This window comes from Protomyctophum parallelum (assembly GCF_964188405.1).
Source record: "Protomyctophum parallelum genome assembly, chromosome: 5".
Lineage (NCBI taxonomy): Eukaryota > Metazoa > Chordata > Actinopteri > Myctophiformes > Myctophidae > Protomyctophum > Protomyctophum parallelum.
The window spans coordinates 44,353,076-44,376,996 of record NC_139702.1 but is presented as its reverse complement, the minus strand read 5'-3'; the positions used below and the strand labels follow the sequence as shown (position 1 = coordinate 44,376,996).

General features: G+C 36.2%; 1 long non-coding RNA gene across 1 annotated transcript in view; it reads left to right on the top strand.

Moving 5' to 3' along the window:
- The window catches only part of LOC310859020, a 227,714-nt gene that overhangs the window by 202,712 nt on the left and 1,081 nt on the right, over positions 1-23,921 (top strand). Inside the window, exon 2 of the long non-coding RNA XR_014569265.1 lies at positions 23,246-23,449. This is a non-coding gene — a long non-coding RNA (uncharacterized lncRNA). The remainder of the gene's footprint in view (positions 1-23,245; positions 23,450-23,921) is intronic.

Sequence of the window (23,921 nt, the reverse complement as noted above, 5' to 3'; positions counted from 1 at the left end):
AATAGACGTGTTTTAGACGTCTGTTTTGAGGATATGAAAAAAAAACAAAAAACATGGGTTATAGCCCATCGTTTTTTGAAATTTTGAAAAAAAAAAAAAAAAACTCGTTTTTCATCATTTTTGAACATGGGCTATAGCCCATACCGTACGGCATACTATAGCACGCCGTTTTTCATCATTTTTGAGGATTTGAAAAAAATGAAAAAAAAAAAAACATGGGTTATAGCCCATCGTTTTTTGAAATTTTGAAAAAAAAAAGAACCTTGTTTTTCATCATTTTTGAACATGGGCTATAGCCCATACCGTACGGCATACTATAGCACGCCGTTTTTCATCATTTTTGAGGATTTGAAAAAAATGAAAAAAAAAAAAACATGGGTTATAGCCCATCGTTTTTTGAAATTTTGAAAAAAAAAAGAACCTTGTTTTTCATCATTTTTGAACATGGGCTATAGCCCATACCGTACGGCATACTATAGCACGCCGTTTTTCATCATTTTTGAGGATTTGAAAAAAATGAAAAAAAAAAAAACATGGGTTATAGCCCATCGTTTTTTGAAATTTTGAAAAAAAAAAGAACCTTGTTTTTCATCATTTTTGAACATGGGCTATAGCCCATACCGTACGGCATACTATAGCACGCCGTTTTTCATCATTTTTGAGGATTTGAAAAAAATGAAAAAAAAAAAAAACATGGGTTATAGCCCATCGTTTTTTGAAATTTTGAAAAAAAATATTAACCTTGTTTTTCTTCATTTTTGAACATGGGCTATAGCCCATACCGTATGGCATACTATAGCACGCCGTTTTTCATCATTTTTGAGGATTTAAAAAAAAAGAAAAAATAAAAAAAAACATGGGTTATAGCCCATCGTTTTTTGAAATTTTGAAAAAAAAAAGAACCTTGTTTTTCATCATTTTTTAACATGGGCTATAGCCCATACCGTACGGCATACTATAGCACGCCGTTTTTCATCATTTTTGAGGATTTGAAAAAAATTAAAAAAAAAAAAAACATGGGTTATAGCCCATCGTTTTTTTAAATTTTGAAAAAAAAAAGAACCTTGTTTTTCATCATTTTTGAACATGGGCTATAGCCCATACCGTACGGCATACTATAGCACGCCGTTTTTCATCATTTTTGAGGATTTGAAAAAAATGAAAAAAAAAAAAACATGGGTTATAGCCCATCGTTTTTTGAAAAAAAAAAAAAAAAAAGAACCTTGTTTTTCATCATTTTTGAACATGGGCTATAGCCCATACCGTAAGGCATACTATAGCACGCCGTTTTTCATCATTTTTGAGGATTTGAAAAAAATGAAAAAAAAAAAAAACATGGGTTATAGCCCATCGTTTTTTTAAATTTTGAAAAAAAAAATTAACCTTGTTTTTCTTCATTTTTGAACATGGGCTATAGCCCATACCGTATGGCATACTATAGCACGCCGTTTTTCATCATTTTTCAGGATTTTGACAATTTGACATCGTTTTTTGAAATTTTGAAAAAAAAAAGAACCTTGTTTTTCATCATTTTTGAACATGGGCTATAGCCCATACCGTACGGCATACTATAGCACGCCGTTTTTCATCATTTTTGAGGATTTGAAAAAAATGAAAAAAAAACAAAACATGGGTTATAGCCCATCGTTTTTTGAAATTTTGAAAAAAAAAAGAACCTCGTTTTTCATCATTTTTGAACATGGGCTATAGCCCATACCGTACGGCATACTATAGCACGCCGTTTTTCATCATTTTTGAGGATTTGAAAAAAATGAAAAAAAAAAAAAACATGGGTTATAGCCCATCGTTTTTTGAAAAAAAAAAAAAAAAAAGAACCTTGTTTTTCATCATTTTTGAACATGGGCTATAGCCCATACCGTAAGGCATACTATAGCACGCCGTTTTTCATCATTTTTGAGGATTTGAAAAAAATGAAAAAAAAAAAAAACATGGGTTATAGCCCATCGTTTTTTGAAATTTTGAAAAAAAAAATTAACCTTGTTTTTCTTCATTTTTGAACATGGGCTATAGCCCATACCGTATGGCATACTATAGCACGCCGTTTTTCATCATTTTTCAGGATTTTGACAATTTGACATCGTTTTTTGAAATTTTGAAAAAAAAAAGAACCTTGTTTTTCATCATTTTTGAACATGGGCTATAGCCCATACCGTACGGCATACTATAGCACGCCGTTTTTCATCATTTTTGAGGATTTGAAAAAAATGAAAAAAAAACAAAACATGGGTTATAGCCCATCGTTTTTTGAAATTTTGAAAAAAAAAAGAACCTCGTTTTTCATCATTTTTGAACATGGGCTATAGCCCATACCGTACGGCATACTATAGCACGCCGTTTTTCATCATTTTTGAGGATTTGAAAAAAATGAAAAAAAAAAAAAACATGGGTTATAGCCCATCGTTTTTTGAAATTTTGAAAAAAAAAGAACCTTGTTTTTCATCATTTTTGAACATGGGCTATAGCCCATACCGTACGGCATACTATAGCACGCCGTTTTTCATCATTTTTGAGGATTTGAAAAAAATGAAGAAAAAAAAAAACATGGGTTATAGCCCATCGTTTTTTGAAATTTTGAAAAAAAAAAGAACCTTGTTTTTCATCATTTTTGAACATGGGCTATAGCCCATACCGTACGGCATACTATAGCACGCCGTTTTTCATCATTTTTGAGGATTTGAAAAAAATGAAAAAAAAAAAAACATGGGTTATAGCCCATCGTTTTTTGAAATTAAAAAAAAAAAAAGAACCTTGTTTTTCATCATTTTTGAACATGGGCTATAGCCCATACCGTACGGCATACTATAGCACGCCGTTTTTCATCATTTTTGAGGATTTGAAAAAAATGAAAAAAAAAAAAAACATGGGTTATAGCCCATCGTTTTTTGAAATTTTGAAAAAAAAAATTTACCTTGTTTTTCTTCATTTTTGAACATGGGCTATAGCCCATACCGTATGGCATACTATAGCACGCCGTTTTTCATCATTTTTCAGGATTTAAAAAAAATGAAAAAAAAAAAAAAACATGGGTTATAGCCCATCGTTTTTTGAAATTTAAAAAAAAAAAAGAACCTTGTTTTTCTTCATTTTTGAACATGGGCTATAGCCCATACCGTACGGCATACTATAGCACGCCGTTTTTCATCATTTTTGAGGATTTGAAAAAAAAGAAAAAAAAAACAAACATGGGTTACAGCCCATCGTTTTTTGAAATTTTGAAAAAAAAAATTAACCTTGTTTTTCTTCATTTTTGAACATGGGCTATAGCCCATACCGTATGGCATACTATAGCACGCCGTTTTTCATCATTTTTCAGGATTTAAAAAAAATGAAAAAAAAAAAAAAACATGGGTTATAGCCCATCGTTTTTTGAAATTTTGAAAAAAAAAATTAACCTTGTTTTTCATCATTTTTGAACATGGGCTATAGCCCATACCGTATGGCATACTATAGCACGCCGTTTTTCATCATTTTTGAGGATTTGAAAAAAAAAACAAAAAAAAAAACATGGGTTATAGCCCATCGTTTTTTGATTTCTTTTATTGTATAGCAGTGGCTCACAGCCTCAGCCTGATGACCTCAAAAGTCTCATATCTCCCCTGAGCCATAGGCAGTTGCTTTGGCTTAGTGGTTAAGATGTTGTCCTTCAGTGCAGGTGACCTGTGTTCGATTCCTGGGTGTTACACTCTGATGAACGTGATTCTATGTTCAACTCTTGATTCTTTCAACTTTACTATCTGAAGACTAACATACAAAAGATCGCTTCAACAGTACAAAGAGGCAGATGTTACTGAGTGATGGTGTAGTAGGGGTTATTCCGCACAGAGAGTTCATTTTCAAATCCCACTCTTCCTAAAGTTTAATGCTAGTTATTGAGCTTCATTTACTGCTATTGTAGCAGTGGCTCACAGCCTCAGCCTGATTACCTCAAAACTCTAATTGTCGTAGTGGTTAAGATGTTGGCTTTCCACGTCGGAGACCAGGGTTCGATTCCCGGCTGTTACACTATCATATAAAAGAAGACCTCAACAGCGCTAAGAAACATCTGATTAATATGATTCTGTGTTATTTAAACTTTACTAACTGAAGGCTAACGAACAAAAGATCACTTCAAAATGACCAGGAGACTTTGCCTGAGAGTGTCTGACTGATGGTGCAATGGTCTAATCATCAGGCTTTCAGTACAGACATTCCATGTTCAAGTCCTGTTCCTCCTACAGCTCAATGCTGCAGTCATTTGAACTTTTCAAGGCTTGAATGAAAAATAAAAACTCAAAAGCACCAGGAGACATCTGCTGAATGCCCAAAGGTGCCTTGGCGTAATGGTGTGGAGCGCTTGACCCGTTGCCTCTGCTACAGGCAGTTGGCAGGTTCAAGTCCCATGTCATGACATCAAGGTGCTGGAGGACCATCGGGAGAGGGTGCTCTCTCCCCCTGTTTCCTGAGATGTAACGGTTGGGGCTTATGTCTGAAAGAACCCTGTCCAGCTAACCTTTTACCATGAAAATGTCCAATTTAACATACTCTTACCACCTCTCAGTTTGCCCTTTTCCAACTGGCCTGGAAGCCAGACATAAAAGAGGGACTTTCCAACCAAGTTTTGGCCCAGTATGCAAATACACAGACTATTCTTTCTGTCAGATGATGGGCCAAATTGCTATTTTATTTTTAAACGTTTGACCTAATTCTTATCTGTAAAATTTTAGGTGGACAGGGTTCTTTCAAACATAACCCCCAACTGCTACTTTTCAGGAAACAGGGGGAGAGAGCACCGTCTCCCGATGGTCCTCACTAGTACCTTGCATGGGACTTGAACCTGCAGGCAGGTGGTAGCAGAGGCTACCGATCAAGCACACCACACCATTGAGCTAAGGCACCTTGGGGCAATCAGCAGATGTCTCCTGGTGCTTATGAGTTTTAATTTTTTATTCTAGCCTTGAAAAGTTCAAATTACTGCAGCATTGGTTGAGTATTAGTTTTGAACCAGTAACCTTTGGATTATGAACCTCAGATTTATCTTTTGAGCCACATCGGCATGTAAGGTACAATCGGGAACTTATATTTAACCAGCCGTTTAGAATTTAGATGGACAGTGAAAATGTTCTTCAGGAGAATTGAACCCCGAATGTTCTGCTTATAAACCCCAGGTTTATCCACGGTGCCACACTGGCATGTGAGGTACAATCGGGAACTTATATTTAACCATCCGTTTAGAATTTAGATGGACAGTTCTGTTTATAAACGTCTAAAACAAGTCTAAAAATAGACGTGTTTTAGACGTCTGTTTTGAGGATATGAAAAAAAAAAAAAAAACATGGGCCCATCGTTTTTTGAAATTTTGAAAAAAAAAAAAAAAAACTAGTTTTTCATCATTTTTGAACATGGGCTATAGCCCATACCGTACGGCATACTATAGCACGCCGTTTTTCATCATTTTTGAGGATTTGAAAAAAATGAAAAAAAAAAAAACATGGGTTATAGCCCATCGTTTTTTGAAATTTTGAAAAAAAAAAGAACCTTGTTTTTCATCATTTTTGAACATGGGCTATAGCCCATACCGTACGGCATACTATAGCACGCCGTTTTTCATCATTTTTGAGGATTTGAAAAAAATGAAAAAAAAAAAAACATGGGTTATAGCCCATCGTTTTTTGAAATTTTGAAAAAAAAAAGAACCTTGTTTTTCATCATTTTTGAACATGGGCTATAGCCCATACCGTACGGCATACTATAGCACGCCGTTTTTCATCATTTTTGAGGATTTGAAAAAAATGAAAAAAAAAAAAACATGGGTTATAGCCCATCGTTTTTTGAAATTTTGAAAAAAAAAAGAACCTTGTTTTTCATCATTTTTGAACATGGGCTATAGCCCATACCGTACGGCATACTATAGCACGCCGTTTTTCATCATTTTTGAGGATTTGAAAAAAATGAAAAAAAAAAAAAACATGGGTTATAGCCCATCGTTTTTTGAAATTTTGAAAAAAAAAATTAACCTTGTTTTTCTTCATTTTTGAACATGGGCTATAGCCCATACCGTATGGCATACTATAGCACGCCGTTTTTCATCATTTTTGAGGATTAAAAAAAAAAGAAAAAAAAAAAAAACATGGGTTATAGCCCATCGTTTTTTGAAATTTTGAAAAAAAAAAAGAACCTCGTTTTTCATCATTTTTGAACATGGGCTATAGCCCATACCGTACGGCATACTATAGCACGCCGTTTTTCATCATTTTTGAGGATTTGAAAAAAATGAAAAAAAAAAAAAACATGGGTTATAGCCCATCGTTTTTTGAAATTTTGAAAAAAAAATTAACCTTGTTTTTCTTCATTTTTGAACATGGGCTATAGCCCATACCGTATGGCATACTATAGCACGCCGTTTTTCATCATTTTTGAGGATTTGAAAAAAAAAAAAAAACATGGGTTATAGCCCATCGTTTTTTGAAATTTTGAAAAAAAAAAGAACCTCGTTTTTCATCATTTTTGAACATGGGCTATAGCCCATACCGTACGGCATACTATAGCACGCCGTTTTTCATCATTTTTGAGGATTTGAAAAAAAAAACATGGGTTATAGCCCATCGTTTTTTGATTTCTTTTATTGTATAGCAGTGGCTCACAGCCTCAGCCTGATGACCTCAAAAGTCTCATATCTCCCCTGAGCCATAGGCAGTTGCTTTGGCTTAGTGGTTAAGATGTTGTCCTTCAGTGCAGGTGACCTGTGTTCGATTCCTGGGTGTTACACTCTGATGAACGTGATTCTATGTTCAACTCTTGATTCTTTCAACTTTACTATCTGAAGACTAACATACAAAAGATCGCTTCAACAGTACAAAGAGGCAGATGTTACTGAGTGATGGTGTAGTAGGGGTTATTCCGCACAGAGAGTTCATTTTCAAATCCCACTCTTCCTAAAGTTTAATGCTAGTTATTGAGCTTCATTTACTGCTATTGTAGCAGTGGCTCACAGCCTCAGCCTGATTACCTCAAAACTCTAATTGTCGTAGTGGTTAAGATGTTGGCTTTCCACGTGGGAGACCAGGGTTCGATTCCCGGCTGTTACACTATCATATAAAAGAAGACCTCAACAGCGCTAAGAAACATCTGATTAATATGATTCTGTGTTATTTAAACTTTACTAACTGAAGGCTAACGAACAAAAGATCACTTCAAAATGACCAGGAGACTTTGCCTGAGAGTGTCTGACTGATGGTGCAATGGTCTAATCATCAGGCTTTCAGTACAGACATTCCATGTTCAAGTCCTGTTCCTCCTACAGCTCAATGCTGCAGTAATTTGAACTTTTCAAGGCTTGAATGAAAAATAAAAACTCAAAAGCACCAGGAGACATCTGCTGAATGCCCAAAGGTGCCTTGGCGTAATGGTGTGGAGCGCTTGACCCGTTGCCTCTGCTACAGGCAGTTGGCAGGTTCAAGTCCCATGTCATGACATCAAGGTGCTGGAGGACCATCGGGAGAGGGTGCTCTCTCCCCCTGTTTCCTGAGATGTAACGGTTGGGGCTTATGTCTGAAAGAACCCTGTCCAGCTAACCTTTTACCATGAAAATGTCCAATTTAACATACTCTTACCACCTCTCAGTTTGCCCTTTTCCAACTGGCCTGGAAGCCAGACATAAAAGAGGGACTTTCCAACCAAGTTTTGGCCCAGTATGCAAATACACAGACTATTCTTTCTGTCAGATGATGGGCCAAATTGCTATTTTATTTTTAAACGTTTGACCTAATTCTTATCTGTAAAATTTTAGGTGGACAGGGTTCTTTCAAACATAACCCCCAACTGCTACTTTTCAGGAAACAGGGGGAGAGAGCACCGTCTCCCGATGGTCCTCACTAGTACCTTGCATGGGACTTGAACCTGCAGGCAGGTGGTAGCAGAGGCTACCGATCAAGCACACCACACCATTGAGCTAAGGCACCTTGGGGCAATCAGCAGATGTCTCCTGGTGCTTATGAGTTTAATTTTTTTATTCTAGCCTTGAAAAGTTCAAATTACTGCAGCATTGGTTGAGTATTAGTTTTGAACCAGTAACCTTTGGATTATGAACCTCAGATTTATCTTTTGAGCCACATCGGCATGTAAGGTACAATCGGGAACTTATATTTAACCAGCCGTTTAGAATTTAGATGGACAGTGAAAATGTTCTTCAGGAGAATTGAACCCGGAATGTTCTGCTTATAAACCCCAGGTTTATCCACGGTGCCACACTGGCATGTGAGGTACAATCGGGAACTTATATTTAACCATCCGTTTAGAATTTAGATGGACAGTTCTGTTTATAAACGTCTAAAACAAGTCTAAAAATAGACGTGTTTTAGACGTCTGTTTTGAGGATATGAAAAAAAAACAAAAAACATGGGTTATAGCCCATCGTTTTTTGAAATTTTGAAAAAAAAAAAAAAAAACTCGTTTTTCATCATTTTTGAACATGGGCTATAGCCCATACCGTACGGCATACTATAGCACGCCGTTTTTCATCATTTTTGAGGATTTGAAAAAAATGAAAAAAAAAAAAACATGGGTTATAGCCCATCGTTTTTTGAAATTTTGAAAAAAAAAAGAACCTTGTTTTTCATCATTTTTGAACATGGGCTATAGCCCATACCGTACGGCATACTATAGCACGCCGTTTTTCATCATTTTTGAGGATTTGAAAAAAATGAAAAAAAAAAAAACATGGGTTATAGCCCATCGTTTTTTGAAATTTTGAAAAAAAAAAGAACCTTGTTTTTCATCATTTTTGAACATGGGCTATAGCCCATACCGTACGGCATACTATAGCACGCCGTTTTTCATCATTTTTGAGGATTTGAAAAAAATGAAAAAAAAAAAAACATGGGTTATAGCCCATCGTTTTTTGAAATTTTGAAAAAAAAAAGAACCTTGTTTTTCATCATTTTTGAACATGGGCTATAGCCCATACCGTACGGCATACTATAGCACGCCGTTTTTCATCATTTTTGAGGATTTGAAAAAAATGAAAAAAAAAAAAACATGGGTTATAGCCCATCGTTTTTTGAAATTTTGAAAAAAAAAAGAACCTTGTTTTTCATCATTTTTGAACATGGGCTATAGCCCATACCGTACGGCATACTATAGCACGCCGTTTTTCATCATTTTTGAGGATTTGAAAAAAATGAAAAAAAAAAAAAACATGGGTTATAGCCCATCGTTTTTTGAAATTTTGAAAAAAAATATTAACCTTGTTTTTCTTCATTTTTGAACATGGGCTATAGCCCATACCGTATGGCATACTATAGCACGCCGTTTTTCATCATTTTTGAGGATTTAAAAAAAATGAAAAAATAAAAAAAAACATGGGTTATAGCCCATCGTTTTTTGAAATTTTGAAAAAAAAAAAGAACCTCGTTTTTCATCATTTTTGAACATGGGCTATAGCCCATACCGTACGGCATACTATAGCACGCCGTTTTTCATCATTTTTGAGGATTTGAAAAAAATGAAAAAAAAAAAAAACATGGGTTATAGCCCATCGTTTTTTGAAATTTTGAAAAAAAAAAGAACCTTGTTTTTCATCATTTTTGAACATGGGCTATAGCCCATACCGTACGGCATACTATAGCACGCCGTTTTTCATCATTTTTGAGGATTTGAAAAAAATTAAAAAAAAAAAAAACATGGGTTATAGCCCATCGTTTTTTTAAATTTTGAAAAAAAAAAAGAACCTTGTTTTTCATCATTTTTGAACATGGGCTATAGCCCATACCGTACGGCATACTATAGCACGCCGTTTTTCATCATTTTTGAGGATTTGAAAAAAATGAAAAAAAAAAAAACATGGGTTATAGCCCATCGTTTTTTGAAATTAAAAAAAAAAAGAACCTTGTTTTTCATCATTTTTGAACATGGGCTATAGCCCATACCGTATGGCATACTATAGCACGCCGTTTTTCATCATTTTTCAGGATTTAAAAAAAATGAAAAAAAAAAAAAAACATGGGTTATAGCCCATCGTTTTTTGAAATTAAAAAAAAAAAAAAAACCTTGTTTTTCTTCATTTTTGAACATGGGCTATAGCCCATACCGTACGGCATACTATAGCACGCCGTTTTTCATCATTTTTGAGGATTTGAAAAAAAAGAAAAAAAAAAAAAACATGGGTTATAGCCCATCGTTTTTTGAAATTTTGAAAAAAAAAATTAACCTTGTTTTTCTTCATTTTTGAACATGGGCTATAGCCCATACCGTATGGCATACTATAGCACGCCGTTTTTCATCATTTTTCAGGATTTAAAAAAAATTAAAAAAAAAAAAAAACATGGGTTATAGCCCATCGTTTTTTGAAATTTTGAAAAAAAAAATTAACCTTGTTTTTCATCATTTTTGAACATGGGCTATAGCCCATACCGTATGGCATACTATAGCACGCCGTTTTTCATCATTTTTGAGGATTTGAAAAAAATGAAAAAAAAAAAAAACATGGGTTATAGCCCATCGTTTTTTGAAATTTTGAAAAAAAAAAGAACCTCGTTTTTCATCATTTTTGAACATGGGCTATAGCCCATACCGTACGGCATACTATAGCACGCCGTTTTTCATCATTTTTGAGGATTTGAAAAAAAAAAAAAAAAAAAACATGGGTTATAGCCCATCGTTTTTTGATTTCTTTTATTGTATAGCAGTGGCTCACAGCCTCAGCCTGATGACCTCAAAAGTCTCATATCTCCCCTGAGCCATAGGAAGTTGCTTTGGCTTAGTGGTTAAGATGTTGTCCTTCAGTGCAGGTGACCTGTGTTCGATTCCTGGGTGTTACACTCTGATGAACGTGATTCTATGTTCAACTCTTGATTCTTTCAACTTTACTATCTGAAGACTAACATACAAAAGATCGCTTCAACAGTACAAAGAGGCAGATGTTACTGAGTGATGGTGTAGTAGGGGTTATTCCGCACAGAGAGTTCATTTTCAAATCCCACTCTTCCTAAAGTTTAATGCTAGTTATTGAGCTTCATTTACTGCTATTCTAGCAGTGGCTCACAGCCTCAGCCTGATTACCTCAAAACTCTAATTGTCGTAGTGGTTAAGATATTGGCTTTCCATGTGGGAGACCAGGGTTCGATTCCCGGCTGTTACACTATCATATAAAAGAAGACCTCAACAGCGCTAAGAAACATCTGATTAATATGATTCTGTGTTATTTAAACTTTACTAACTGAAGGCTAACGAACAAAAGATCACTTCAAAATGACCAGGAGACTTTGCCTGAGAGTGTCTGACTGATGGTGCAATGGTCTAATCATCAGGCTTTCAGTACAGACATTCCATGTTCAAGTCCTGTTCCTCCTACAGCTCAATGCTGCAGTAATTTGAACTTTTCAAGGCTTGAATGAAAAATAAAAACTCAAAAGCACCAGGAGACATCTGCTGAATGCCCAAAGGTGCCTTGGTGTAATGGTGTGGAGCGCTTGACCCGTTGCCTCTGCTACAGGCAGTTGGCAGGTTCAAGTCCCATGTCATGACATCAAGGTGCTGGAGGACCATCGGGAGAGGGTGCTCTCTCCCCCTGTTTCCTGAGATGTAACGGTTGGGGCTTATGTCTGAAAGAACCCTGTCCAGCTAACCTTTTACCATGAAAATGTCCAATTTAACATACTCTTACCACCTCTCAGTTTGCCCTTTTCCAACTGGCCTGGAAGCCAGACATAAAAGAGGGACTTTCCAACCAAGTTTTGGCCCAGTATGCAAATACACAGACTATTCTTTCTGTCAGATGATGGGCCAAATTGCTATTTTATTTTTAAACGTTTGACCTAATTCTTATCTGTAAAATTTTAGGTGGACAGGGTTCTTTCAAACATAACCCCCAACTGCTACTTTTCAGGAAACAGGGGGAGAGAGCACCGTCTCCCGATGGTCCTCACTAGTACCTTGCATGGGACTTGAACCTGCAGGCAGGTGGTAGCAGAGGCTACCGATCAAGCACACCACACCATTGAGCTAAGGCACCTTGGGGCAATCAGCAGATGTCTCCTGGTGCTTATGAGTTTTAATTTTTTATTCTAGCCTTGAAAAGTTCAAATTACTGCAGCATTGGTTGAGTATTAGTTTTGAACCAGTAACCTTTGGATTATGAACCTCAGATTTATCTTTTGAGCCACATCGGCATGTAAGGTACAATCGGGAACTTATATTTAACCAGCCGTTTAGAATTTAGATGGACAGTGAAAATGTTCTTCAGGAGAATTGAACCCGGAATGTTCTGCTTATAAACCCCAGGTTTATCCACGGTGCCACACTGGCATGTGAGGTACAATCGGGAACTTATATTTAACCATCCGTTTAGAATTTAGATGGACAGTTCTGTTTATAAACGTCTAAAACAAGTCTAAAAATAGACGTGTTTTAGACGTCTGTTTTGAGGATATGAAAAAAAAACAAAAAACATGGGTTATAGCCCATCGTTTTTTGAAATTTTGAAAAAAAAAAAAAAAAACTCGTTTTTCATCATTTTTGAACATGGGCTATAGCCCATACCGTACGGCATACTATAGCAAGCCGTTTTTCATCATTTTTGAGGATTTGAAAAAAATGAAAAAAAAAAAAACATGGGTTATAGCCCATCGTTTTTTGAAATTTTGAAAAAAAAAAGAACCTTGTTTTTCATCATTTTTGAACATGGGCTATAGCCCATACCGTACGGCATACTATAGCACGCCGTTTTTCATCATTTTTGAGGATTTGAAAAAAATGAAAAAAAAATAAACATGGGTTATAGCCCATCGTTTTTTGAAATTTTGAAAAAAAAAAGAACCTTGTTCTTCATCATTTTTGAACATGGGCTATAGCCCATACCGTACGGCATACTATAGCACGCCGTTTTTCATCATTTTTGAGGATTTGAAAAAAATGAAAAAAAAAAAAACATGGGTTATAGCCCATCGTTTTTTGAAATTTTGAAAAAAAAAAGAACCTTGTTTTTCATCATTTTTGAACATGGGCTATAGCCCATACCGTACGGCATACTATAGCACGCCGTTTTTCATCATTTTTGAGGATTTGAAAAAAATGAAAAAAAAAAAAAACATGGGTTATAGCCCATCGTTTTTTGAAATTTTGAAAAAAAATATTAACCTTGTTTTTCTTCATTTTTGAACATGGGCTATAGCCCATACCGTATGGCATACTATAGCACGCCGTTTTTCATCATTTTTGAGGATTTAAAAAAAATGAAAAAAAAAAAAAAAAACATGGGTTATAGCCCATCGTTTTTTGAAATTTTGAAAAAAAAAATTAACCTTGTTTTTCTTCATTTTTGAACATGGGCTATAGCCCATACCGTATGGCATACTATAGCACGCCGTTTTTCATCATTTTTCAGGATTTAAAAAAAATGAAAAAAAAAAAAAAAACATGGGTTATAGCCCATCGTTTTTTGAAATTTTGAAAAAAAAAAGAACCTTGTTTTTCATCATTTTTGAACATGGGCTATAGCCCATACCGTACGGCATACTATAGCACGCCGTTTTTCATCATTTTTGAGGATTTGAAAAAAATGAAAAAAAAAAAAAACATGGGTTATAGCCCATCGTTTTTTGAAATTTTGAAAAAAAATATTAACCTTGTTTTTCTTCATTTTTGAACATGGGCTATAGCCCATACCGTATGGCATACTATAGCACGCCGTTTTTCATCATTTTTGAGGATTTAAAAAAAATGAAAAAAAAAAAAAAAACATGGGTTATAGCCCATCGTTTTTTGAAATTTTGAAAAAAAAAAGAACCTCGTTTTTCATCATTTTTGAACATGGGCTATAGCCCATACCGTACGGCATACTATAGCACGCCGTTTTTCATCATTTTTGAGGATTTGAAAAAAATGAAAAAAAAAACAAACATGGGTTATAGCCCATCGTTTTTTGAAATTTTGAAAAAAAAAAGAACCTTGTTTTTCATCATTTTTGAACATGGGCTATAGCCCATACCGTACGGCATACTATAGCACGCCGTTTTTCATCATTTTTGAGGATTTGAAAAAAATGAAAAAAAAAAAAACATGGGTTATAGCCCATCGTTTTTTGAAATTTTGAAAAAAAAAAGAACCTTGTTTTTCATCATTTTTGAACATGGGCTATAGCCCATACCGTACGGCATACTATAGCACGCCGTTTTTCATCATTTTTGAGGATTTGAAAAAAATGAAAAAAAAAAAAACATGGGTTATAGCCCATCGTTTTTTGAAAAAAAAAAAAAAAAAGAACCTTGTTTTTCATCATTTTTTAACATGGGCTATAGCCCATACCGTAAGGCATACTATAGCACGCCGTTTTTCATCATTTTTGAGGATTTGAAAAAAATGAAAAAAAAAAAAAACATGGGTTATAGCCCATCGTTTTTTGAAATTTTGAAAAAAAATATTAACCTTGTTTTTCTTCATTTTTGAACATGGGCTATAGCCCATACCGTATGGCATACTATAGCACGCCGTTTTTCATCATTTTTGAGGATTTTAAAAAAATTGAAAAAAAAAAAAAAACATGGGTTATAGCCCATCGTTTTTTGAAATTTTGAAAAAAAAAAGAACCTCGTTTTTCATCATTTTTGAACATGGGCTATAGCCCATACCGTACGGCATAATATAGCACGCCGTTTTTCATCATTTTTGAGGATTTAAAAAAAATGAAAAAAAAAAAAAACATGGGTTATAGCCCATCGTTTTTTGAAATTTTGAAAAAAAAAAGAACCTTGTTTTTCATCATTTTTGAACATGGGCTATAGCCCATACCGTACGGCATACTATAGCACGCCGTTTTTCATCATTTTTGAGGATTTGAAAAAAATGAAAAAAAAAAAAAACATGGGTTATAGCCCATCGTTTTTTGAAATTTTGAAAAAAAAAAGAACCTTGTTTTTCATCATTTTTGAACATGGGCTATAGCCCATACCGTACGGCATACTATAGCACGCCGTTTTTCATCATTTTTGAGGATTTGAAAAAAATGAAAACAAAAAAAACATGGGTTATAGCCCATCGTTTTTTGAAATTAAAAAAAAAAAAAAAACCTTGTTTTTCATCATTTTTGAACATGGGCTATAGCCCATACCGTACGGCATACTATAGCACGCCGTTTTTCATCATTTTTGAGGATTTGAAAAAAATGAAAAAAAAAAAAAACATGGGTTATAGCCCATCGTTTTTTGAAATTTTGAAAAAAAAAATTTACCTTGTTTTTCTTCATTTTTGAACATGGGCTATAGCCCATACCGTATGGCATACTATAGCACGCCGTTTTTCATCATTTTTCAGGATTTAAAAAAAATGAAAAAAAAAAAAAACATGGGTTATAGCCCATCGTTTTTTGAAATTTTGAAAAAAAAAAGAACCTTGTTTTTCATCATTTTTGAACATGGGCTATAGCCCATACCGTACGGCATACTATAGCACGCCGTTTTTCATCATTTTTGAGGATTTGAAAAAAATGAAAAAAAAAAAACATGGGTTATAGCCCATCGTTTTTTGAAATTTTGAAAAAAAAAAGAACCTTGTTTTTCATCATTTTTGAACATGGGCTATAGCCCATACCGTACGGCATACTATAGCACGCCGTTTTTCATCATTTTTGAGGATTTTAAAAAAATGGAAAAAAAAAAAACATGGGTTATAGCCCATCGTTTTTTGAAAAAAAAAAAAAAAAAAAAACCTTGTTTTTCATCATTTTTGAACATGGGCTATAGCCCATACCGTACGGCATACTATAGCACGCCGTTTTTCATCATTTTTGAGGATTTGAAAAAAATGAAAAAAAAAAAAAACATGGGTTATAGCCCATCGTTTTTTGAAATTTTGAAAAAAAAAAGAACCTCGTTTTTCATCATTTTTGAACATGGGCTATAGCCCATACCGTACGGCATAATATAGCACGCCGTTTTTCATCATTTTTGAGGATTTAAAAAAAATGAAAAAAAAAAAAAACATGGGTTATAGCCCATCGTTTTTTGAAATTTTGAAAAAAAAAAGAACCTTGTTTTTCATCATTTTTGAACATGGGCTATAGCCCATACCGTACGGCATACTATAGCACGCCGTTTTTCATCATTTTTGAGGATTTGAAAAAAATGAAAAAAAAAAAAAACATGGGTTATAGCCCATCGTTTTTTGAAATTTTGAAAAAAAAAAGAACCTTGTTTTTCATCATTTTTGAACATGGGCTATAGCCCATACCGTACGGCATACTATAGCACGCCGTTTTTCATCATTTTTGAGGATTTGAAAAAAATGAAAACAAAAAAAACATGGGTTATAGCCCATCGTTTTTTGAATTTAAAAAAAAAAAAAGAACCTTGTTTTTCATCATTTTTGAACATGGGCTATAGCCCATACCGTACGGCATACTATAGCACGCCGTTTTTCATCATTTTTGAGGATTTGAAAAAAATGAAAAAAAAAAAAACATGGGTTATAGCCCATCGTTTTTTGAAATAAAAAAAAAAAAAAAAACCTTGTTTTTCATCATTTTTGAACATGGGCTATAGCCCATACCGTACGGCATACTATAGCACGCCGTTTTTCATCATTTTTGAGGATTTGAAAAAAAAGAAAAAAAAAAAAAACATGGGTTATAGCCCATCGTTTTTTGAAATTTTGAAAAAAAAAATTTACCTTGTTTTTCTTCATTTTTGAACATGGGCTATAGCCCATACCGTATGGCATACTATAGCACGCCGTTTTTCATCATTTTTCAGGATTTAAAAAAAATGAAAAAAAAAAAAAACATGGGTTATAGCCCATCGTTTTTTGAAATTTTGAAAAAAAAAAGAACCTTGTTTTTCATCATTTTTGAACATGGGCTATAGCCCATACCGTACGGCATACTATAGCACGCCGTTTTTCATCATTTTTGAGGATTTGAAAAAAATGAAAAAAAAAAAACATGGGTTATAGCCCATCGTTTTTTGAAATTTTGAAAAAAAAAAGAACCTTGTTTTTCATCATTTTTGAACATGGGCTATAGCCCATACCGTACGGCATACTATAGCACGCCGTTTTTCATCATTTTTGAGGATTTTAAAAAAATGGAAAAAAAAAAAACATGGGTTATAGCCCATCGTTTTTTGAAAAAAAAAAAAAAAAAAAAACCTTGTTTTTCATCATTTTTGAACATGGGCTATAGCCCATACCGTACGGCATACTATAGCACGCCGTTTTTCATCATTTTTGAGGATTTGAAAAAAATGAAAAAAAAAAAAAACATGGGTTATAGCCCATCGTTTTTTGAAATTTTGAAAAAAAAAAGAACCTTGTTTTTCATCATTTTTGAACATGGGCTATAGCCCATACCGTACGGCATACTATAGCACGCCGTTTTTCATCATTTTTGAGGATTTGAAAAAAATGAAAAAAAAAAAAACATGGGTTATAGCCCATCGTTTTTTGAAATTTTGAAAAAAAAAAGAACCTTGTTTTTCATCATTTTTGAACATGGGCTATAGCCCATACCGTACGGCATACTATAGCACGCCGTTTTTCATCATTTTTGAGGATTTGAAAAAAATGAAAAAAAAAAAAACATGGGTTATAGCCCATCGTTTTTTGAATAAAAAAAAAAAAAAAAGAACCTTGTTTTTCATCATTTTTGAACATGGGCTATAGCCCATACCGTACGGCATACTATAGCACGCCGTTTTTCATCATTTTTGAGGATTTGAAAAAAATGAAAAAAAAAAAAAACATGGGTTATAGCCCATCGTTTTTTGAAATTTTGAAAAAAAAAATTAACCTTGTTTTTCTTCATTTTTGAACATGGGCTATAGCCCATACCGTATGGCATACTATAGCACGCCGTTTTTCATCATTTTTCAGGATTAAAAAAAAAAAAAAAAAAAAAAAAACATGGGTTATAGCCCATCGTTTTTTGAAATTTTGAAAAAAAAAAGAACCTAGTTTTTCATCATTTTTGAACATGGGCTATAGCCCATACCGTACGGCATACTATAGCACGCCGTTTTTCATCATTTTTGAGGATTTAAAAAAAAAAAAAAAAAAAAAAACATGGGTTATAGCCCATCGTTTTTTGAAATTTTGAAAAAAAAAATTAACCTTGTTTTTCATCATTTTTGAACATGGGCTATAGCCCATACCGTATGGCATACTATAGCACGCCGTTTTTCATCATTTTTGAGGATTTGAAAAAAAAAAAAAAAAAAAAACATGGGTTATAGCCCATCGTTTTTTGATTTCTTTTATTGTATAGCAGTGGCTCACAGCCTCAGCCTGATGACCTCAAAAGTCTCATATCTCCCCTGAGCCATAGGCAGTTGCTTTGGCTTAGTGGTTAAGATGTTGTCCTTCAGTGCAGGTGACCTGTGTTCGATTCCTGGGTGTTACACTCTGATGAACGTGATTCTATGTTCAACTCTTGATTCTTTCAACTTTACTATCTGAAGACTAACATACAAAAGATCGCTTCAACAGTACAAAGAGGCAGATGTTACTGAGTGATGGTGTAGTAGGGGTTATTCCGCACAGAGAGTTCATTTTCAAATCCCACTCTTCCTAAAGTTTAATGCTAGTTATTGAGCTTCATTTACTGCTATTCTAGCAGTGGCTCACAGCCTCAGCCTGATTACCTCAAAACTCTAATTGTCGTAGTGGTTAAGATGTTGGCTTTCCACGTGGGAGACCAGGGTTCGATTCCCGGCTGTTACACTATCATATAAAAGAAGACCTCAACAGCGCTAAGAAACATCTGATTAATATGATTCTGTGTTATTTAAACTTTACTAACTGAAGGCTAACGAACAAAAGATCACTTCAAAATGACCAGGAGACTTTGCCTGAGAGTGTCTGACTGATGGTGCAATGGTCTAATCATCAGGCTTTCAGTACAGACATTCCATGTTCAAGTCCTGTTCCTCCTACAGCTCAATGCTGCAGTAATTTGAACTTTTCAAGGCTTGAATGAAAAATAAAAACTCAAAAGCACCAGGAGACATCTGCTGAATGCCCAAAGGTGCCTTGGCGTAATGGTGTGGAGCGCTTGACCTGTTGCCTCTGCTACAGGCAGTTGGCAGGTTCAAGTCCCATGTCATGACATCAAGGTGCTGGAGGACCATCGGGAGAGGGTGCTCTCTCCCCCTGTTTCCTGAGATGTAACGGTTGGGGCTTATGTCTGAAAGAACCCTGTCCAGCTAACCTTTTACCATGAAAATGTCCAATTTAACATACGCTTACCACCTCTCAGTTTGCCCTTTTCCAACTGGCCTGGAAGCCAGACATAAAAGAGGGACTTTCCAACCAAGTTTTGGCCCAGTATGCAAATACACAGACTATTCTTTCTGTCAGATGATGGGCCAAATTGCTATTTTATTTTTAAACGTTTGACCTAATTCTTATCTGTAAAATTTCGGTGGACAGGGTTCTTTCAAACATAACCCCCAACTGCTACTTTTCAGGAAACAGGGGGAGAGAGCACCGTCTCCCGATGGTCCTCACTAGTACCTTGCATGGGACTTGAACCTGCAGGCAGGTGGTAGCAGAGGCTACCGATCAAGCACACCACACCATTGAGCTAAGGCACCTTGGGGCAATCAGCAGATGTCTCCTGGTGCTTATGAGTTTTAATTTTTTATTCTAGCCTTGAAAAGTTCAAATTACTGCAGCATTGGTTGAGTATTAGTTTTGAACCAGTAACCTTTGGATTATGAACCTCAGATTTATCTTTTGAGCCACATCGGCATGTAAGGTACAATCGGGAACTTATATTTAACCAGCCGTTTAGAATTTAGATGGACAGTGAAAATGTTCTTCAGGAGAATTGAACCCGGAATGTTCTGCTTATAAACCCCAGGTTTATCCACGGTGCCACACTGGCATGTGAGGTACAATCGGGAACTTATATTTAACCATCCGTTTAGAATTTAGATGGACAGTTCTGTTTATAAACGTCTAAAACAAGTCTAAAAATAGACGTGTTTTAGACGTCTGTTTTGAGGATATGAAAAAAAAACAAAAAACATGGGTTATAGCCCATCGTTTTTTGAAATTAAAAAAAACAAAAAAAACAACTCGTTTTTCATCATTTTTGAACATGGGCTATAGCCCATACCGTACGGCATACTATAGCAAGCCGTTTTTCATCATTTTTGAGGATTAAAAAAAAAGAAAAAAATACGTTTTTTGTAATAAAAATAAAATCCTCGTTTTTCATCATTTTGAACAGCATGAACAGTGGCTCCCTTGGTACAGAGCCTGCCTCGAAATCAGGAGGCCGCAGGTTCAAGTCCTGGCTCTGACATAGTGTCCCAAAATCATGAAAATATGACATAGCCTACTTTAGTTTTAGAAATATATAGTGCTTTCAAATTTGATAAATGTATAATGGCAGATAGTGGCACGTCAAAAAAATCACTTTCACATAGAAACTCCATTCACACTTATGTGAATTGAATTGTAAAATTCAGCTTAGGTACTGTGGAGACACATGCTGGAACTTTTTACTTTGAAATGTTTTGTCGTTTCTGAGTTATTTAACTTAAACGCCCAATGCATTCTCTATGGCAATAGCACAAACTTTGGCATGCTACTAGTCCTACATACTTACACCTAGAAACCCCATTCAAACCTATTTAGGTTAATCTTACGGTGGACATGTGTGCCTGAAAAGGAATCTTTGAAATGTTTCATAGTTTTAGAAATATAGTGCTTTCAAATTTACAATTTGAGAAATTCAGCATGGGGGTCAATGGCAGATTTAGGCAAGTAAAGATTTGAGTGGGGTTTGAACCCACACCTTCACCCACACCAGCCCACACGTTCACTTAATGCAGCCCACAGAGGTTAATATCGGAATACTGATATATTGATTTCAGCTGTTTTCAGAATTCTGAGCAACATATAGTAACTTCCTCCCGGGGGGATCCTGAGGCGTTCCAAGGCCAGCGTGGCGATGTAATCCTCCCACTTGGTCCTCCTTGGGTCTGCCCGGGGGTCTCTCCCCTTCCAGTGCAGGGACGTGCAAGACACTCGGGAGGCATCCGTACTAGATGCCCGAACCACCTCAATCAATCAATCAATCAGACTTTATTGGAACAGACTTTTACATGGAACTAATCATGGAATTAGTGTGCTGGTCTCTGTACGTGATGGACAACATTTTTTTCTCTCATGTAAATTGGGTTCTGGAGAGCCTGCTCAATACCCTGATGGATCTTCCCCCGACTATCAGCATAGAAGAGGCATTATTTGGATTTATGGTGACAAGATTTCTGCTGATTGGGCTGTGCATTGGTCTTGCGTACCGAAGAATTGGAAAAATGGCAACGCTGAACAGAGCCCCTATGCTGCCTGCCATGATAGACTCGTTGCCTTGGAGCAGAGATTGTGGGCAGGGCACTTGGGGAGATGCATCAGAAGATGGACACGATCTTGGAACAGGCCAGCCGCCAGCGCCCTGCAGATGCATCAGAAGATGGACACGATCTTGGAACAGGTCAGCGCCTGAGAGCCATGACTGCCAGAGAGCCATAACGGACATAGAGGAGAAATAGCAATATTGCTATCCCTCGCTCTAAACATGAATCTGGATTCCCCCCCCCCCCAATTGACAATCTCCACAAGAAGAGACAGCGTAAGAAAAGATCCTCTGCCCCCCCCCCCCACACCTCTGCCCCCCACCCTCCCTGACACCTGTTGTGTCTTCGTCTGGGCCGTGTTCGTCTCCACTGAACCCGCCATGATAACACAGGACAATGAGGCAACGTGACATGACCTTCGGGAGATATGCCAGGAACACACTTACACAAACACATGGGAAATGAACTTTCCACCGAACTGTTCTCATGGACACACATGTCTTTACACACAGCCGCCTTCTTCCCCCCGAAATATGGCTGCAGCTGTGTAGCTCGGATTGTTGTCTCTATCCCCGTAACTGCAATGAGTGCCTGCACAACCAGAATTTCACCCATGTTACTTGTAATGTGTTGTGACAATAAAGTCTGATTGATTGATTGATTAATGTTGTAGTTGTGGTGCTCACCTCACCACCGATAAATCAGACTATGAATAACACTTAAAGGCGTAGTCTGGATTTTCGGTGGTGAGGTGACCATCGAACTACAACATGAGCCGCGTTGAAGAGCAAACCGCCACCACCGCCCCAGCCCTTCTCTCTGTTTTTACTCACCACCGCGCAACGTTATTTCAGCTCCGGTGGTCACCTCACCACCGAAAATCCAGACTATGAATGAGCCTTAAGGGAGATGCCATGCAGCCACCCTGTGACCCGTCTGTGAGAAAACTAATTTTGTCCGCTTGTATCCGCAACCTTATTCTTTCGGGTCATGACCAACATACATATTGGTTCAATTTCAAATAACCTCTTATAAATCGATTGATGGATGGAAGAATGGATAAAACCGTGGATACGGTTCAATTTATTGTGAAGCAGACTTAATGGGTATGTAAAATCATGCATGTGTATGTGTAGCAGAGTAGAATAATGTCAATAGCACAAGTGGTCCTCCGTGTTTAGGCTTTTAATCGTCATTTTAACAGCTCCAACAATTATATCATCTCCTAACAAAACATCTTAAAAGCCCTTCTCTGAATCTAGTTGCATCCGAGTGTAAACACAGTAGAAACCAAAATGGCTTGTAGGACAATAAACATAACATATGACGTCATCATGATTTCCTGGGTCCATACTGTATAAGCCACAGTTTACTTTTAACCTGCCACGCATGTCGGGACCCACAGGTTCGTATTAACCTGCCAGGGGTTTTTCATGTCATGGACCCCCCCACATTGACACTTATTAGCCCGCAGAACACCATCTGAAATGATATGCCAGGGACCCACACAAGACGATCTGTACAGCTCTAGTAGAGATTCTCAACCATTTTAATTCCAAGGACCATAATGTAAACAAATGTAATTCTATTATGCATGTCGTGTGCATGTCATCACCTGCACACCAGATTAGAGGAATTTTCAAAAAATTAGTCTTAACGTCCCTGGCAATCAGTGCATAATTGGATTCATCTCGTCTTAACGTCCCTGGCTAATGGCGTACAAATGGTACAGTAGTAGATTGGACACTTTTGATGCTGATCAAGTAGTAGGGTGTTAATTTACAAAAAAACCCACAAAAAGGTTAAAACATGGATATAAGAGGTTTCTGTCGGACAGCAACGATATGTACTACTGTATTATATATATATATACCATTTGATGAGATTTAGCCTCTCAGACCCAAATATAATATTAGTTTGTCACAGTTGCATGCTGTATTGAAATGTTGATCATAATAACAATGATTGTACATTCTCTAATTGTGTAGACTTCCTGTAAATTAAGTAATGCGGATGTTTAACTCTTGTCAAATGAAACCAAATGGACCCGTAGGGGTCCATTTGGTTTCATTTTACACTCAAGAGTTACAGATCTAATAAGGGTCCAATTTGGTGGGGACCACCTGGAACCCCCTCAAGGACCACTGCTTTCACAGCAGGTTAAAGCATGTTAAGACAACATTGGGCCTTCCGGCACTCCATTGATCAATATGACCTTGTACGTTTTACTGACTGTTAAGGATTGTTAATGTTCTTGACAATATAACCTTTGTAACACAAATCTTCTCTTCTGGGAGTCTCCCTGGCACAAAACATGTTCATATGGGTTTGAGATCTACTGATTTAGAAGGCAGAATCGGTATCAGGTCTCAACAGGTTTCCAAGTACAAAAAGGTGACAAAAGGGTGCTGCTAACAGTCATCCGCATAGCTGCATGGCTGAGGTGCAGGGACGTGCAGAGAGTGGCAGGGCCTGAACTCTCGTAAGAGGGCACTTTTGGACGAAATAGCAGATCTACAAGCTCACAACGCGTTGCACTGCGACACATTGTGAGCTTGTAGATCTGCTATTTCC